General features: G+C 40.1%; 1 protein-coding gene across 1 annotated transcript in view; it reads left to right on the top strand.

Annotated features, from left to right (window-relative positions):
- Window positions 1-421: 421 nt before the first annotated feature.
- The window catches only part of LOC308392033 (sterile alpha motif domain-containing protein 3-like), a 63,609-nt gene continuing 44,548 nt past the window's right edge, over window positions 422-19,482 (top strand). The window contains exon 1 of the mRNA XM_080874876.1: window positions 422-813. The gene's annotated coding sequence lies outside the window, so the exon portion shown is untranslated. The remainder of the gene's footprint in view (window positions 814-19,482) is intronic.

Below are 19,482 nucleotides of genomic sequence, written 5' to 3'. Positions count from 1 at the left end.
GGTTGGAAAGTGTTGATATAAAGTTCAAATAGTATTTGGAAATACGACTTTTGCTTTTAAGAGCATTATTAAGTCATTGAAAGAGTAGTTCAAAAATGAAGATTCACAGGGCTTTTACTTTGAAATCCAAAATAAGATGGCCTTGATAGTGACAGGGCACAATTAGGGTACAAGGCTGTGTCATATAGATCTAACATTAAAGTTTGTAAAAAAAAAAAAAGCCTAAATTATATGTTATTATGTTCTTAACATATCTGTTAATTCACTCGAAGTTGGCTTTTATTTTGAAATCCGGTTTCCACATCCATTCCCGTAATACTTTGAATACACAGGGAACGTAAAACAAACTGGAGGCTGGCTTGACTGCAAGTCTCGAATTGGAGGCTGGCTTGACACCAGTCATTTTGTCGCGGGTCAGGACTGTTTGGGTTTTGTTTGACAGCTACGTTCTGTTGTTCCAGGCGGCAGCGCTACGGTTGCCATGGTTACAGGGCGACGCTCTCTCTCTCTCTCTGCGACTGTGTGTTTCCTGGGTGAGAGAGCGTCTTTTCGTTGTTGTTGTTGTTGTTGTGCTAAGCTAACAGGCAGAATGCTACAAGCATAGCTCTAAAGAATGTAGCATCATGGGCAGTGTAGTCCGTGCTGCAGGGAGAATGGACTGCCATACACATTATGGGTCTGTGAGCGCGAGGAGGGAGAGAGAAAAAGGGGAGTGGAAAGGTTGGAGTTGTCATCGAGGAAAAACGGGAGCTGGAAGCATGTAAATATAATAATAACCACTTCAGCCAAGAAGAGTGCCTGACGAGCCCAGTTGTAAGTACGCTATTAAGACTCGACTGTACACCGTGTTCGTGTTTTCCTCCGAAAACAATAAGTTCCGTTGGAGCAGTCTTTCAACGTCTCTCTCTGTCTCTCGCAAGAAAAGTTGACCCACACAACAAAGTAAAGCTATTTTTCGGCTATGAGCCGACAGGGACCCCGCCGTATTAGTCAGAGGTCCCTTTACTACAGTTCGGAGTCGCGGACCTTCAGTAATAGTAATAAATCACACAGCAATAGTACATTCACGTTGTTGTAAAAAGCATGATAATATATTAAGTAATCCAAAGTATTCAGAATACGTTACTGTCATTGAGTAACGTAACGGAATACGTTACAGAATACATTTTGGGGCATGTATTCTGTATTCTGTAACGGAATACATTTTAAAAGTAACCTTCCCAACACTGGGCAAGACACTTGACCCGTTGCCTACTGGTGGTGGTCAGAGGGCCCGGTGGCGCCAGTGTCCGTCAGTCTCGCCTCTGTCAGTGCGCCCCAGGGTGGCTGTGGCTACAATGTAGCTTGCCATCACCAGTGTGTGAATGGGTGGATGACTGGATGTGTAAAGCGCTTTGGGGTCCTTAGGGACTAGTAAAGCGCTATACAAAATACAGGCCATGTCCATCTGTTTTATTGTCTTTGGGACTGATGTAATTTTGGGACCAAACTATAGCGGATATTTGGGAACTGAGATTTTTGCTCTTTTTTACTCAAAACTTTCCATTTGCCTCAAAATGTGTTATATTCATAAAAATGGAAGGTCAACAAGTATGTTCTATATAGAGATAGATTCAATTCAATTCAATTCAATTTTATTTATATAGCGCCAAATCACAACAAAAGTCGCCTCAAGGTGCTTCATAGATGCAGAGAAAAACCCAACAATCATATGACCCCCTATGAGCAAGCACTTTGGTGACAGTGGGAAGGAAAAACTCCCTTTTAACAGGAAGAAACCTCCGGCAGAACCAGGCTCAGGGAGGGGCGGGGCCATCTGCTGCGACCGGTTGGGGTGAGAGAAGGAAAACAGGATAAAAGACATACTGTGGAAGAGAGACAGAGGTTAATAACAGATATGATTCAATGCAGAGAGGTCTGTTAATACATAGTGAGTGAGAAAGGTGACTGGAAAGGAAAAACTCAATGCATCATGGGAATCCCCCGGCAGCCTACGTCTATTGCAGCATAACTAAGGGAGGATTCAGGGTCACCTGGTCCAGCCCTAACTATATGCTTTAGCAAAAAGGAAAGTTTTAAGCCTAATCTTAAAAGTAGAGATAGTGTCTGTCTCCTGAATCCAAACTGGAAGCTGGTTCCACAGAAGAGGGGCCTGAAAACTGAAGGATCTCCCTCCCATTCTACTTTTAAATACTCTAGGAACAACAAGTAGGCCTGCAGTGTGAGAGCGAAGTGCTCTAATAGGGTGATATGGTACTACAAGGTCATTAAGATAAGATGGGGCCTGATTATTTAAGACCTTGTATGTGAGGAGCAGGATTTTGAATTCAATTCTGGATTTAACAGGAAGCCAATGAAGGGAAGCCAAAACAGGAGAAATATGCTCTCTCTTTCTAGTCCCTGTCAGCACTCTTGCTGCAACATTTTGGATCAACTGAAGGCTTTTCAGTGAGTTTTTTGGACATCCTGATAATAATGAGTTACAGTAGTCCAGCCTGGAAGTAATAAATACATGAACTAGTTTTTCAGCGTCACTCTGAGACAGGATATTTCTAACTTTAGAGATGTTGTGCAAATGGAAGAAAGCAGTCTTACATATTTGTTTAATATGTGCGTTGAAGGACATATTCTGGTCAAAAATGACTCCAAGGTTCCTCACAGCGTTACTGGAGGCCAAGGTAATGCCATCCAGAGTAAGAATCTGCTTAGATACCATATTTCTAAGATTTTCAGGGCCGAGTACAATAACCTCAGTTTTATCTGAATTAAGAAGCAGAAAGTTAGCGGCCATCCAGGTCTTTATGTCTTTAAGGCATTCCTGCAGTTTAACTAATTGGTGTGTGTTAGATAAATTTCACATTTCAGCTTTGTGTATGCACAGTTTTCCAGATTCTTGGAGTATCATTTTATATTATCCAATGCGATGCACGAAGATTAAGCTGAACTGAAACGAAAAAAAAGAAGATGAAAAAAACCTGCTGACTGTATATTTGTATGAAACAACCAGCTACTTCAGAGAGGTCCCTGGCAACTGCTGCCACTTAATTGGAAGTGGTTGAGTGTTTTGTTTGCGGTGCTCACACCCTAGCACTCTCCCACCTCTTCTCTCCCTGATATATCTCTCCCCTTAACTTCTTCACCCATTCGCCTTTGTTACTGCTGGTGTCACCTGCTGGGACAGAGTGTCATCTACTTGTTAGCTTCTCACCAGGTTGCCCATTTGGAGGAGTAAAGAAAAAAAAAACCCTAAAGTGTGGGGGGGATGGTACGCTGAGGTAGCTTTTTCCAATTTAGAAAGCTCTTCAAGGGGTTGGATGAGTGTGATTTGAGGTGAGAACCTCACATCTCTGTCTTTGTCTGTAGTGAGGCGAAATACCACACCCATAGAGACCACTGTTTTCCTTTATCTCTGTGTCCTGTGAATTTCTATAGCAGAATTATTTGGGATGTGGAGAGTAGTTCTACACACACATGTATCTGCACCTATCTACACAGATATGTCCTACAGTTTAACATGGGTGCAAAGAGTTTACTGCTTGGCAATCTGTTTAATTAGCATTCAGCCCAGTAACAGGTAGACTGTACATGGAAATACGAGGACTTTTTAGTTGCTAGATCCTTTTGTCCCGTCTCCCTCTCCTCAACCCTAACCAGTCATGGCGGATGGTTGCCCCTCTGTAAGTCTTGTTTGCGCCAGATGTTTCTTCCTGTTAAAAGGGAGTTTTTCCTTCCCACTTTCGGCAAGTGCTCATAGTGGGTTGTCTGATTATTTGGTTCTCTGTATTATTGTACAGTTTTTACTTTACTGTTACGATTTAGCGCTATATAAATACAACTGAACAGCTTTTGGTGAGATCGTTGAATGATTGGAGAGAGTCAAGGCACAATGGTGACCCTGGGATCAGATTCAAGATTTCAAGGTGCACACATCTTCCTTGCTTTTGTTGAGCATAAGCCAAAACTGGTAACAGAGATAGACGTGCTAGGAAAGAGAAAAGAAATAAATTGCTAATGCTGTTCGAATATCTCACCCACGATTAGAAAACACTGTCAAAATGAATGCCTGATAACACATACGTCAGAGTAAACAGACAGCGAGTTTAGTTTAGTCTATTCAAACCTAATTAAAGTCGCATTGTATAAAATGAGCATTTGCATTAAAGACAATAGGCTATGCTCATACAGTGCAATTGATCGTGCCATCTGTTGACATCTAATTAATGTGCTGACTAGAATTAATTGTCATAGTTAACACCAACTTGCCAAAATTATGCTATGGTTTCATTAAACAAATAAACAAATAGGAGAATGGTATGTTTTGCAGTAAGCTATGGTCAGAGATGATTGTTTCTATTCCTGTTTGTAGGGTATCATCATAGATATACACACTTTGGCCTGCTGATGTTACAGTTGCTACATTAATCACATTAAATCCTCAAACTTAACAACATTTTGCTGTATCGTGTCCACTGTGCTCTACAAATACTGTTCTTTGTTACTGAGGTTTGGCAGGTGGTGTTTTGAAAAACTAGGCTAGCAGAACCATAGTCCTGAAAATATGGTTTCCAGTACTGTAAGAATCACTCTAAAAGTCCAAACTGTGATAGAATTGGTTAAGAAATGAATGTATTAAGATACTCCTCCCTTTCTGGCAATCCCCTCTACTCCTTTCAGAGGAACAGCAATATATTCCCATGCTTGTCAGAAGACACAACATCTCCATCATGGTCTCCTCCAGCTTCACTTGTATATTCAGCTCTCTCTTCACTCCAGCAGACCGGTACAGTTACAGTCGTGTCTTCAATCTTGGAAGAGGAGACTCACTCTCTTCTTCAGCACACTGACTCAGACCCAGCAGACAGAGTGGTGGCTGCAGCTATATCTACTCCGTATCTTTCAACCTAAAGAGCTAGCCGCGGCTCCTTCCATGTTCCAGGAACTCATCCTCTGACCGCTGTTTGATCCACACCAGACCCCATAGCTCTTTTGCCATGGATCTGTCTAGTGGCTTGGCCATCATAGTAGTCATTTTATCCATTTGCAGGCTTGACTCCAGTGTGAGTCCCCAGTAACCCAGTCCTGAGACAAGTCATAGTCACAGTCATTTTTTTTTTCATGGTGATCTTTTAATCAGACTTTTTGTTTTTTTTGCCACTTTTGCTCAGGGAGATCCTACCAGGCTTCCCAGCTCACCTGGGTGCACAACTCACAATACTCTTTTTTTCTGTGTCCAGTGAGAGACAACATTTTTGGTGTTTTTTGTGTTTGAATGGTAAGAAAGACAAGTGGTCATAACACTTAAATGCCCATGGAACTAGTATTCTTCTGGTACGATGATGATGCAGTTATGTCTGACTTCAGTAAAGCGTATGTGAGTGCAGACAGTATCATCACAAATGTCTATCACCCGCTGTAAGTGTGCATCACTGGTTTTAAATGTATAACTGCTGAAGAGCTTCAATAATTCACTGCACTGTATGTGTCAAAGTTCTGTTGTGTGCAGGGAGGACTTGTGGGCGTTAATATTTGATGTCCTCCTTTCTAACTGTGAGCTGGTGCAGAGCTGATGGATGACCCCTGATGTTTGCGCGTGTCAGTGTTATTCATCAAAATAATGTGGGAGAAGGAAAGAAAGAGATGGAGACTCATCCAGGCCGTCTCAGGTCACAAGTTTTTCTTACATTTTCTTTCACTTTAGCAGCTAGAGTATTCAGTTCTTAACAGACCCATCCTACAGATAGATCATGAATAATTTATTGCAAATCTTTCCCTCACCTCTACAAAAACTGTGTCACTCAAGCCAAGCTTTCAATTTACAAATGAAAAACAATGAAAGAAAAACAACAAATAATACACAAGATGAAACTTAAGTGCTCCCACAGTGAAGCTGAGCACATAAACAATGTCAGACAACCTTAAAGCAAAAAACCAGAACCTCTTAGTTCTGGATGGGGATTAATCTTTGTCCAAGCTTGTATATGCGGCTTGTAGCCTATGCATTTAAATGATCCATGGTGAGTACTTTCTGTGAGGTGTTAGTACTGTGATTGTTCTATAAAGTCAGTAGTAACAAATTATATTAAAGTTGTGGTTTGTCCTGATTGGCACGCACTCCTGATTTTTTTCTGGTGTGACCCAGAGCAGCTTTCAGCTGCTAACCCAGTTACGGTTCCCTCACAGAATTAGATCAAACAGGAGGGAAATCTTTCTTGGGACTTCGGTGGGAAACATGTTCTTGCTAAAGACAATAATAGAGTTGAATAAATTCTAGTCAAAATTGAGATATTTCAAGTTATGGCGAAGCTTCTGAGGAAACATCAGATTTGAAAGGAACCCTTAAAAATATCCACTTTGACATAATAAGAGAAATGAGCTACTAAACATAAAGTTTGAGGTCAGGTCAAGTGGTATCAAACTAATCGGGGCAGGAATGAGGACACGTTCTTTTTCAAACGCGAGTGCTACAAACCAAAGATATGAGGAAAGGAAAACAAGGTAAATCTTGTGCGAGACAGACACAAGTAGAGGACTTTTTACAACCTTCACCACTGTAGGGTAGCTGATCACCTTTACACTTTTCCACTCGCTAACGCTCTACCTGATATGTAAAAAAAATCCTTCTCATGTGTGTTGTGTACTTTTATTTTACACAGTATTTGAACAATTATACATTTTTAAAATCATTTTACCAGTAATGCAGCAGTCAGTATGTGATTAAAGTGCAGTCTTTCAGCTATCATTCCAGGGGTTCAACACAATTATTGCATTAACTGTTTTTGAATTAAAGGCCTTTTCAGGAGCTCAAAAGTAACTGGACAAACTATCATAAAAACGTTTTTTTTGTTTGTTTGTTTGTTTTGTTTTTTACAGTCAATGCCGCCTGAGCTCATGGATATCAGCAAATGTAATTTACTCCTTTGAGATGCGTCGGGCATTTACTGCAGCGTCTCTCAGTTGCTGTTTGTTTGTGGGTCTCACTGCCTTCAGTTTTGGCTTAAGTAACCAAAAACCATGCAATACTAGACAGAGATCGAGTGACTGTCTTGGCCTTTGAAGAATATCCAATTTCTTTGCTTTGAGAAACTATTGGGTTGCTTTTGCAGTAGGCTTTGGGTTATCCATTTGCTCTGTGATGTGCTGTCTGAGCAGTTTTGCATCATTTAGCTAAATGTGTACATTATTCATCTTCTTATGCTCGATCAACCGTCACTAGTCATTAAACCCCAGTTTTATTGGGGCCTTACATGCCAGTGTCATAACACTCCCTCCACCATGTTAGACAGATGATGATATATTTTATTCTAGCAAAATATAATCAGGTTTTCCTTTCCTTTAGTGTAATCCACGGCATACACCTCATTATAAACCATCTGTCTTCAAATTCACACATACACACATCCTGTTCCATTGTTTTCCAGGCATTTTGGTGATGCTGAGTTGCCCTGTTAATCCCTTCCTTTCAAAAATGTAGCAGATTTATGTTAGCCAACATGGCCTCATTCACTCACACCAACATTTCTTTGACTCTGATATTGAGAACTCGGTTAACAGATACCAAATACGAGCCATTTAACATTTGCAGTCAACTCGAGAGATCTTATCATCTTCATTTGTAACAACTTGTTTGAAAATATGGGACTATGCATAAATACGGTTTCAATTCCAGCTGCAGAGACCAAAACAATTCACAAGAATCACTAGACCTCCTAGAGTACTGGTTGTACTTGTTGCACAAAATGATCAGTTGTGTCCTACAGATGCTGCTAACCAAGAATGCTAATGTTAGCAGCAAGTTGTGTCTTGCAGCTATATCTAGTAATCTATTAGTCCATTTAATACAATCAGGCTAAACATGATTAATTATTCTGTCTATTAATATTCAAAATGTTGCACCGTAATTTATGTTTTCAAGCAGCTTGAGATTGTGGATTGTTAGTGGTTGAGCAGGTAACCACATGTAACAGCCCGAGTTCATTCTAACACAAGGCCCTTTGCTGCATGCTTACTTCTCTCTCTTTGTCCCTGTCTGTTTCCTGTCTCCTCTTTATTAAAAATCCATTTCTTAAAGGTGGGAAAAGTCCTAATTGATATTTTTTGAAAAAAGGTTCAGTTATGATTACTGTGCTCCCAAAATTTTAGAAAAATGTTACCAAGAAAAGAAAAAAAAAAACGGTATTACCAAATGTACTGAAATAAAACCACAAGTGTATTGTACCTAGAATTTCAAGGCTCCTTTGTTTTCAAAACAGCTTAGTGAAACTTACTGCTGGCTTGTCAAATGTAATTTATTACTGCAAATGAGACTGTTGAGAAGTTGCTGCTGACTAATTTCCTGGCAAGATCCAGAGTTAAGACACAGTGAGAAAACACCTAAAAAATTTCCATGAATTGTTTTATTTAAAACAACCAATCAGTTGTCTCAGCATAGTAATTTTTTCAGCTTTTTTCTAAAGGTAGTTAAAGCCCTGCAGCAACTGTATCTTAATTGTGTTTACTTCATGTTGGCATGTATGATTGTTTTCACCCGTAGAAGTAAAGCCATGGAGAGAAAACATTTTGAAGTCTAATAAATTGAGACAAAAGGCAGCTGGAGTTACAGTGAAATATTTTATGGGGAAGTGAACAAGGCAGCATTTATTAGACATTTAAAGCTTCGTATTTTCAGCCTTGTGTTTGCTCTTAACACCTTCACAACAAACAAATACAAATGTGAACAAAATGCCAAAAAGTGTAAAGCACTGTGTTATTTTGTGAGAACTGCAATACTAAAAAAAAGAAAAAGTAGAACCCTTAATTCAATATATGCCTGCTTGTAAGTGAGCCTGTGTTTTGTTAGAGGGTGAGAATTCTCGCTTCTTGGCACTCCATTAAGTTTTAACTTGTGTTTACTCATTTTGTGTAGCCAATCTGAGATAACAAGCTCTAATTAGGCATTGCTAATTCATCATTTGAGCCAAAAGACTCCCAGCACAAACAGTAGGATTCATTCTGTAATATCCCACATACCTGGCAGTTGTATTGCATCAAATCATTTCTTCTTTGCAGTTGTTGTTGTTTTGGTCTTGTGGCTCTTTGCTACAGAAGAAAAATTGTTCAGACTGTGCCTGGCTTTTGTCCATAAAGGCAGACTGAGAAATGTAATCAGACTTTATTATGTACTTCGCAATTTTTAAATACGCAACTAAAGAAACATAATCCAACCCGAATAAAGTTCAACATAATGAGGAAATAATTTTCTTCTTTTTATGAAGAAAATGAGAACATTGCTAGCACTGACAATTCTCTGGACTTGTGATAAAAATGTAAACCGTCTTATGCTACAGTCACACGAGGGAAAACAGTTGTTGGACACTGTGGCACAAATTACTGTGAACATACACAATGAACTTGTAATCTGGTTACATTTGTTGCTTTGAAGAACAGTTGCCTCATGGTGAATTGTAAGGTAAAAGACCCTACAATGATACAGAGAATACAGAGAAAAGTCCAACAATCATATGAACTCCTATGAGCAAGCAATCTGGCAACACAGGGAAGGAAAAACTCCCTTTTAAAAAGAAGAAACCTCCTGTGGATCCAGGCTCAACAGTAACATAATGAATATTATTTAAGTAAAGCAATGCAATGCATTACTAATCAGAGAGACTTCATTAATCTCAGAGCAGCAATCCCTGCAAATATACCACAAACATTAAGCACTCATATAAAATGAGTGTAGAAACAGAGATATTGGTAGATAAATATTAAGATAAACAGATAAATATAGAGATATAGGTATAAATATACATATACATATAAATATGAAAGGACTACAATGTGTGCAAATATATGTCATGGAGTACAAGTAATGTGTAATGAATTTCCTTTTTGAGTAATGACGAGGGAATTGCCAGTCTGTCTCATGCTAGCCTAAATCTAATGTCTCAGACACTTTACTAAAAGGCAGCTTTGTGTAATTTGTAGATTTCAGCAGCTCTAAAAAATTGTAGTATTTGATAGTTGTAGTTAGTATTTGATGGTCTGGGAGTATCCACAGGCTGGGTAGACTGAAGGTCATTGGATCAGGTTGAGCATGAGAAGCTGATTATGCTAGCTAGCTAGCATCCCATTTTACAAAGCCATAACTAAAAAACTAAAAAGCAGCTGAGAGTAGGTACCAGTTTTTATGATACAAACAATTAAACAAGTGACAGACAGACAGAGCTGTATGAAAGACAAAGTTACAACACTGAAAACAATTAATTTCAAGAGTTTTTTCTGTATGCTAGTTTTGCTAGTTATGTCTTGTCTTGTCCATGAAATTAATGAGGAAGGCCTATGTGTAAGTAGTTTTTGCTTAATGTGTCATTACTCAGCCCAAATGCCAACTGTCCAGCTGACTCAAACACTGTGACTTATATTTAGTTCTGTACCTAAATTTACTCATGCACATGACAGGATGACATGGTAAGCGTGCAGGAAAAAATTAGACATGCATCTCTGACACTCATTTCTTTTGCGTGAAAACGGACTTAGAATAGATGAGAATGTTTGAATGCCACAATACATGATCATAATTTAGAGTTTCAGTTTCTTTATAATTATTTTGTTGAATGATGAACGCTGAAACCTGAGACCACTGGAACTGTATCAGGAAACTGTGGCGATACAGTGCAAATCAAGTCAATTTGCAAAGAGAAATTATTATTTTTGTGCTCAGGCTTACATATATTTAGTGGTTGTAGAAGGCAGTGTTGAACCTGTGTCAGGGGCCTCATTCTGATTGCCGTAAATGTTTTAAAAAAAACCTAGTCAAGTCTCCCACCCAGAGCGAAACTTCTCTCAGGAACAAGGACTCCAGATGTTTCTCACTGTTTGATCAACCTGCACCATTCATATATCTTCCAAGGCTATGTAGGTCAGCTCTTTGTTGTAATTGGCCTTAGAGTGAGTATAACAGCAGCACACAGCACTATAAGGTTGACATAATGAGAGCAGACCGCTCCAAGTTTCAGTCCCTTCAGTACCCGCCACCCCCATTATGTTTCCAGCACAGCAATGAGCTTCAGGTTTCTAAGAGTTCATCATTAAGTCCATGGGATGTAAATCGTAAGCGTACTTTTTGGTGAACCGCTGTGGAATATGAAATATGGCAGGTATGTGAACGCCTCTGCCGTGGTAGTTTATATACTACGTCAACCAGAGTCACTTGACATAGGATCACATATGTGCTTTTTGTAGCTTAAAGGATGATACATGGATGTTACACCATGCAAGAACAGAAAAAGAGTTTATGGCAAGCTGTAAAAATGGGTAAATCTAAGTTACACCTCTTAACACACTGATAATGTTATATAAGCTGTCCATTTTCAGTACATCGTTGTGGGTGTCTATAATCCAAGTTTCACAAGATGTAATCAGCCAGAGTAGGTTTTATTAGTAGCAGACAAAAGCCCTCGGCTCATATAGAAGGTGTTATGTCTCAGCGTTAACACATCTCAACAATGTGAATGGAGAGAAAGAGGAGGAAGAGCACGTGACTTGTTATCCACAAAGGAATCCTTTACTGCTTCTGTTACTGTGCACACAATAAAACACATCCAGTGCAGCAAATTTCACGGTAAAAGAAGATATTGAAAGAGGACGTTGTCAGGAGGCAGGATGACAAAGCAAAGCCTGAGCAGGGGAAGGGGTGTTCATTTCATAGCCAAACAGAGAAAGAGAATCCCTATAGAACTTAGATTCATTCCACAAATTACTTTCCATCACGTTGTTTGAAGTGAAAGTATAATTCTATAACACGCATTACATGAAATAGATGAAAACTGGGCTGCTCCACAATGAAGTGACATAAGGGGCAAATCTTTTTATGTAGTGAGTTATCATCTAACTATGCCCTTTTTCTGCCTTTCCCCATCATGCTAGTACCATTACGTAATAGATGTCAACATTTCCCTACCTACTCTAGTTGTTTATGCATAGTGTCCATGATATAACATTTGTGGCAGATGTTAAGAACACTGGAGACAGTCTGTCTGTGAAGGTTCTCAGTCATCCAGGTCATCGTAGTCTAAGGAGCTTGGAAAGAAAAGTGTCTGGACTTCTTTAAGTTGCTTGAAGACATTTTATCTCTCATCCGAGAAGCTTCTTCAGTTCTAAGTTAAATTCTTCTTCAGTTCAGTTCTAAGCAAACAATGGAGACAGTCAGAGTTAACTGTGTAATTATCTCTGAAAGGCTCACAAACACACACTTCCTGTTTTGAAAATGAAATAATACAGCTATTAAACAGTAGTGAAGCCAGTACACCGTTAAACCTGTTTTATTTAGAGCATCTAGAGCATAAATCAATGCACACACACACACACACACACACACACACACACACACACACACACACACACACACACACACACACACACACACACACACACACACACACACACACAAACAAAAAAACATTAACTTGTATTACTTGTATGATAAGACACAAGGCAAGCGGTAAGTGTTAGTAAGTGTTTTTGTTTTCTTGGGAAAAACACAAGAACAAGCAGCAGACCAAAGACTGTTTAACTGACCGTTCCCTTAATCATAGTGAAACCATAGCAACATGCAAAATGCATAAGCAGGTTAGAAAGTCTTTAGACTTCACCAGCATCTTCCCAAAACCAGAAACACCAAAGTAAGAAATGTGTGGAACAGACAGAACACATTTACATTTAACATTTTTGTGACAAAGACCTTTTGTGTGTGATTTTGCCTGTGTACACTTCCAGCTGAGTTTAAATTGGACTAATAGGATTTGATAGATATGCTAACTTCAGCTTCAAATCGAGGGATTTACCAAAGTATCACATTACCTGTTTAGGAATTACAAGCAAAAACTAACAAGCAGTTTAAAGGCATAGCGAGGCCTCCTCTGTATGCTGTAGTGCTGAACTTTGGTCTAAAGGTTTAGACCTCACATAAGGGTTAGGCTGAAAAACTGAAATGAACCTATCTGAGAAATAGCAAAAACCTTAGGAGTGGCTAAATGAACAATGTGGTATATTTTTAAACAGCAATGCACTGATGAGCTCAGCAACACCAAAAGGCCAGAGAAGACTACTAAAACCTCTGTATGAAAACATCTGATTGATTATAAATAAATACCTTGCACAACAAAGTGCAAACCACTGGTTACACTCAAGAACAAGAAGGCCAGATTACATGTTGGCAGAAATCATTTAAAAGAGCTAACAGATCTTTTAAAAAAAAAAACCCAACAACTTTGGATGAATGAAACCAAGATTATTTTGTACCAGAATGATTGGAAGCAAAAAGTGTAGAGAAAGAAATTATTCAGATTCAGCCAAATGAAGCCAAAATGATCAGACAGTGCTCTGCGATGCAAATGAATAATAACTCAAAGCCTATTGTAAAACCAATACAAGTGTTTCTCAAGACAAACAGATGGGATGTTTTTAAATGGGCAAGTCATTCATCTGATTTCAGTAGAGTATGGTTTCTAGTTATTAAATATAAAACTGTTTGTACAATTGCTTTTGAGCATGTAAGAACTTGAAACATTGTAGTCTGTAATTCCTAAACAATACAATAGTTAAATGCATTTCAATCAAATCTGAAAATTTGCACTTCAGTCACATTGTTTGATTGTTTTTTTCCACTGCTGTGGTGCACATAGACAGAATTACAAACGAATGTGCCACTGTGCATGGACTTACAGACCTAACTGTAAAAACAAGCATGTTTAGCTTGCTAACTTACAAGCAGCTATTTTTCCAAAGCCAATTCCTTTTGTAGGTAACGATCCCTGCCTTTCAAAACTAGCATCTTGATTGTTTAACATTCATTTGCTGGTCAGTTATCATTCATATCAAGGTGTAAATCTAAAACTAAAAGACCGTATTTCACATCTAACAGGATGTTGCTTCCTGAGATTGCTATTGAAATGTAGTCCTTACCACAGCGTCCCTGCTCCTTCTGTCAGCGCGAGAGAGTGACACAGATTAATGAATGAGCTGAATCGAAGCTGCCAGAGAAAAAAGGTGAAAAGGGGCAGAGAGGGAAATCAGAGGTGAGAGTGAGAGAAACGCAAAAAGGGATGCTATGCAATTCCTCAGCTTGGTGGTTGTCGAGTTGAATTCTCCTTTGGGAGATCCACTGGCATCCAAGAAGGATCGTGCCATAAAAATGACAGAGCGTCAGGAGTGTGGTCATGGCCAGGGGAATATACATTACATTGTACATATCCCTGCTTTCATTAGGCCTCAGCCTGCACACAGCTCAGTCTCCTTTTCTCATCTGCATCCCCTTTATTGCCTCCATTCCTCACACAGAGAATTCATTAGAAACTGACCGCGTGACAAGTGTGCAGAGCTTAATAAACCGCTTAACGGATGCAGAAGATAATGGATACTGGCCTTTGTGTGTGGAAGCGTGAGAGAGACAGCTGAGAGGGTGTGTATGTGTCTGCAAACAGTGTTGCCTCTCCAGTGGAACAGTGATGTTTTTTTTTCCATTAATGTATATCACTTCCTTGTGTGAGGTTGACTTTCTTAGCAATCTGAAGGTGCAGAGTCTGAGACGCACCTGCTTGTAATGAAATATGGACTGATAAGAACTTTTTCTCCCCCTGCGCACTCACCTTATCGTAGGGCTGCCGGGCAACTGTGTGTGTTTACCTGTCACACCAAATGCATGTCAAAAGCAGATCATGAAGTTTGGCACTGGGGAGGTGGTGGATGGGGGGGCATCGTCGACTGCAGCTTGCAAGCTCTATTTGCTTTCATACTTGCAGGTTTGAAAGGAATGACTGTTGTATGAAAGGAAACCTTGCCCGCTTGCTCACGCACTGTTTCGCATTAAAGGGCCGGTGGCATGAAAACATGATTAAAACAGGAAATGAGGCAATGTGTAAAGAAAGGCTACGACTGAATGCTTCTTGGAGGTAAATAGGGGTTGTCTCCAAAGCATTTTTTAGAAATTATAAGCAAACTGGTGGAAGTCAAGCATACAGATGACAATCGGGTATCAGATGCTCATAGGGATTGGTGAATTCTGCTTATTTTTGCTATAAAAAGCTCAAGATGAATATCTCCTCACTTCAACAATGCCATAGTCTTGGAGATAAAATGTAAGCGGGTCCCTCGCTTCAGATGAACAATGTAACTAGATAAAATTCCCAGGAGCATGATTCACTCTGCTGCAATCTGATTTCTTCAATAACTTGAACTTGCATAATTTCTTTGGGTGTGAGGTATCTTAAATAAAGCACTATATTGTCATGATGCATACTTATATTGTTTCACCGCTGTGCACTGTAATCAAATTGTCTCAAGCTGGCAGATATATTGCTTTTAAACAGTCAAGCTCTGATATGTTAGCTGTGTTATTTGTGATGCTTACAGGGATAAAATAATCAGATGTTGGCCTTTACAAAGTCAAAAAAAGACAGTATTTGGCAAGCACTCCTGCAATCTTCAATGTGAAATTACTCTGGTGAGTATGCATTCTCAAAGTTTACAGCAGTGCACTCGGACTCAGGCCCGAGTGATGCTGTGAGAACAATGAATTGTCTGGAGAGTGAGATCATTCCTTAAGGACAGGGTGGATTTAACCCAGACTGACATTGTTATAACAGCTTGGATAGACTCTGGTAGGTCATAATTCACTCGCACACATATGAGCCAGTGAAAGCGTATCTAAGGTATACATGCACACACATACATAAAAGTGTTTAGCCAATCCGGCTCGAACTGAGTGGGGCCTCAGGCAGAGATGCTTATCTCTGAAAATGCCACACACGAGTTAAACACACTATACTTTCCCCTGCAGTGCTCATCCTTGCTAAAGAAAGCGGGAGGAGAGACTTGTGTTTGCATAAGCGGGCCACCCAGCCTGACCTCTTCTGGCATGCAGCCAGGGTGGAGACATTTGACTTAATCCAACATGATGAAGTGGTGAGGCTATGCAGTCACACTGGGCCCCAGCACAGAGGCATTCGACATGAGACAATGAAACGAAATCATGGATAGTAATAACGGATCACCTAGGGTTGCTGACTCTTATTGGACAGTACAGAGATGGGAGGGCATGTCAGGTATTCATGAGCCAGAGAAGTCTAAAAAGAACTAGGAGTTAAATTGAGAGATTCTCCATCATGATGCTATTTTTCTGATTCAAGCACAGCATGTGGAAGACGCAAATGTGATTCATAATAGTGCATCAGAGATCCAGAATGTTATAAAGTTTAATAAAAGAAACTTTAGAGCAGATTTTATAAGATTTTGCTGAGGGCAAAGACACGAATACTAACAACACATTCATTACGTAGGGCAGAATGGGTATATTTGCACGAGTGGATGAAACCTCTTCTCGCTATTCCAATTAACACGTTATGGTATATATAGAAAATTAGTCACAGAGTTTTGACAGGGAGCCATACACAGTTTGACTTATTTGTCCTCTTATGGTAGAGGATAACAACTTTCCACCCCAAACTCTTGCACCAAGCTAGCACCAGCTGGAAGGAAAGCAGAGACTGAACTGATTAACCCTCCGTCAAAGTAGCATTACTGCAGCAGACAAGCTAAGCCCAAAATGTCAAAGGATTGTTACTGAGATCAGTTAGAGCGCGTGTTACAATGTGCTACTTACCAGCAGCACATGAAAGTCAATCCAAGAAACTCACACAAAAGGTTACAAATAAAAGGAAATAACCTAATCCTCGACTCTAAGAGGCACGCCATAATTTCAGAGTCCTTGAATATGCTAGGGTGCCACTTGGGTCCGAGTGATGTCAATTTTGTCACCAGATGGTGAGCGCAACGCTACATGCAGATGTTTGCGTGCGCTCAATTTTTTTGTGACTCCTGGAACTCATCCACCAAAACATTTCACCAACTACGCATGTGCCCTGCAGGCAGACTTGAGTGGGACTTCAAAGAAATATAACAGGAAAGACTACTCATCAGTGGTGTGTTCGACTGTCTGCAGTATTATCCCTCTGTTATTATGCTCTGAGGGATGTATTTATGAGAGTGGAAGTGGTCTCTTCTTGGATGAGGGCATAAAGCTTCACTCAGTGCTTTAATGAGCATGAAAATATGGTGAGTCACATGCAAAGACCTTTAGAGACACCAGATCTTAACCCAACTAATTATCTACGTTTTGGACAAAAGCAACACTCTTTATCATCCTCATTAAAACATCAAATGAGAGAAAAACCCTTAGAAAAATGGTATTCCATCCTTCAAACAGTATTCCTGTGAGTGAAAAATCAATCAGCACTGAAGCTATTCTAGCAGACGTACACTGAGGAACACTTTTAATCAGAGAATAGCATCAGGGGAACTAAACTACTGAGATATTGATTTGGTCAGGTAAGTCGCAGAGAGGGTTGTTAATCAGTTTCAGCTGCTTTGGTGTTAATGAAATTTACAGGTGCGTGAGGGGAACAACAAAAAGACAACCCCCAGCACAAGAATGGTTTTACAGGTGGAGACAACTTGCAATTCTTTCCTCCAAATCTTTTCTGTCTTTTTTTTTTTTTTTACTCGTTTTGCATTTGGCTAGGGTCAGTGTCCCTACCGGCACCACAAGGAGATTCCTGGACCCTACAGAGGTTGCGCAGGTAGTCCAACTCCTTCAGAATGGCACAATGGCATGGCCCATTGCCAGAAGGTTTGCTGTGAATCCCAGCACAGTGTCAAAAGAATGGAGGAGATTTCAGTTCTTGCAGAGCTGGACAGGGCTGTAGAAGGTCCTGCAGGACTGCTACTTCGTGCATGGGGGAATAGGATGAGCACTGCCAGAGCTACAAAATGACCAGGTCGCTGGGATATATGTCTCTGACCAGATAATCAGAAACAGACTTCATGAAGGTGGCCTGAAGGCCTGATGCCATCTAGTGGGTCCTGTGCACTGTACTGCTCAACTGGAATTTGCCATAGAATACCAGAATTGTTATGCCCAGTACTGCCTCCATGTGCTTTTCACAGATGAGACCCTGTTCCCCCTGAGCACATGCGACAGATGTAAAGGGTATTAAGAAGCTGTGGAAAACGTTATGCTGCTTGTAACATTGTTCAGCACGATCAGTTTGGTGGTGGGTTAGTGATGGTCTGGGGAGGCATATCCATGGAGGGACACACAGACTCTACAGGCTAGGCCAGGGGACCCTGGTGCAATCTGTTCTCGGTACCTCCTGGTGCACGACAAGCTTCATGTGGGAAGGCAGTTCCTTGAGGATGAAGGAATTGATACCACTGACTGGACCCCACATTCGCCTCACCTAAATCCAGTAGAACACCTCTGGAACATTATGTTTGTGCCTATTTTGCAAAAATGAGATTTCTGCAAAATGTACTGTACAAGCCAACATCATTTTTTCACTTAGGTTTTTAGGGTGTCTTTGAATTCAGCCCCCTGTTGATAAATCATTTTTATTTCCATGAAACAATGTAGCATCTTTTCATTCCTAACACATCACCCAGTCCATATCAGTACAGATACCCAGCATTTCCTTTCCCCTGTTAAGATATGATCCATTTTCAAAGTGTTCCTTTCATTTTTTTGAGCAGCCTGCATGTATACTATTATGTTGGTTTTTCCTGAAATTTGTCATTGCTGTAGTCTTTCTCTGTGACACGCAAAGCGCTTTATGATATTTTATTCTTCCTTTCCCCCCTTTTTTCTGTTGCTTCGGTTCATGCAACAGTTTATTCTGTAGTCAAACTGGCATCTTGTTCTACAAATCTTGAGTCAAAGATAGAGATCATGCTTGTCAGGTCCCCGTGTGCAAGTCAGCTCATTTCTATTCAGGCCACGCGTTCAGCCAAGTCAACAGTGTTTTCCTCTGTCTCCTATGGATTCCATGCCTCCGTTGGCCTCGCAAATAGTTTCTCAGTAAAACCCTGTGATGATAGATGGTGACTACATGTAAGAGTTTAGTTTTGCTTTAATTCTTAGCCCTCATCCTGACAATTGCATTCAGTCTTTACAATGTGAAACAAATCACAAGAAAGTTTTGTGAAAAAAAATCAGCTACCTTCATTGCGGTATATCATCGGGCATGTGAAAGGATTTGTATGTTGTAATCACACCAGTCCACCTCTGGTACATACAAACACACAACTCGGCACTCAAGTACAACTACGATGTGATTTATGAGGCCAATGTCAGCTGCAGCTTTGCAGGGTAATCCATTAAAGCTCTTATCTGCCTCTCCAGTAGAAGGCAGCCCTCATATCATTTAGGAGAGGAGAACAGCCCAATAAACCATTGCCACAAGAGATCCATACACCCACAGAGCTGCAGAGAGAGAGAAGGAGCACAACAAAAATATTTTCTTATTGATGGAAAGCCGGTTTGGCTGAGAGCAGTAGGTGGGAGCAGTGTTTGAAGTGTTTGAAACGCAGAGTTAAGTCAGAGAACAGAGGGTGAGCTGTTAAAAAATTGCATACATGTGTTCTGGAAGGAAATGCGATATGAAAGGTTACTGA

This window comes from Rhamphochromis sp. 'chilingali' (genome assembly GCF_963969265.1).
Source record: "Rhamphochromis sp. 'chilingali' genome assembly, chromosome: 2".
Classification (NCBI taxonomy): Eukaryota; Metazoa; Chordata; class Actinopteri; order Cichliformes; family Cichlidae; genus Rhamphochromis; species Rhamphochromis sp. 'chilingali'.
This window is presented reverse-complemented; position numbering and strand designations above follow the sequence as displayed.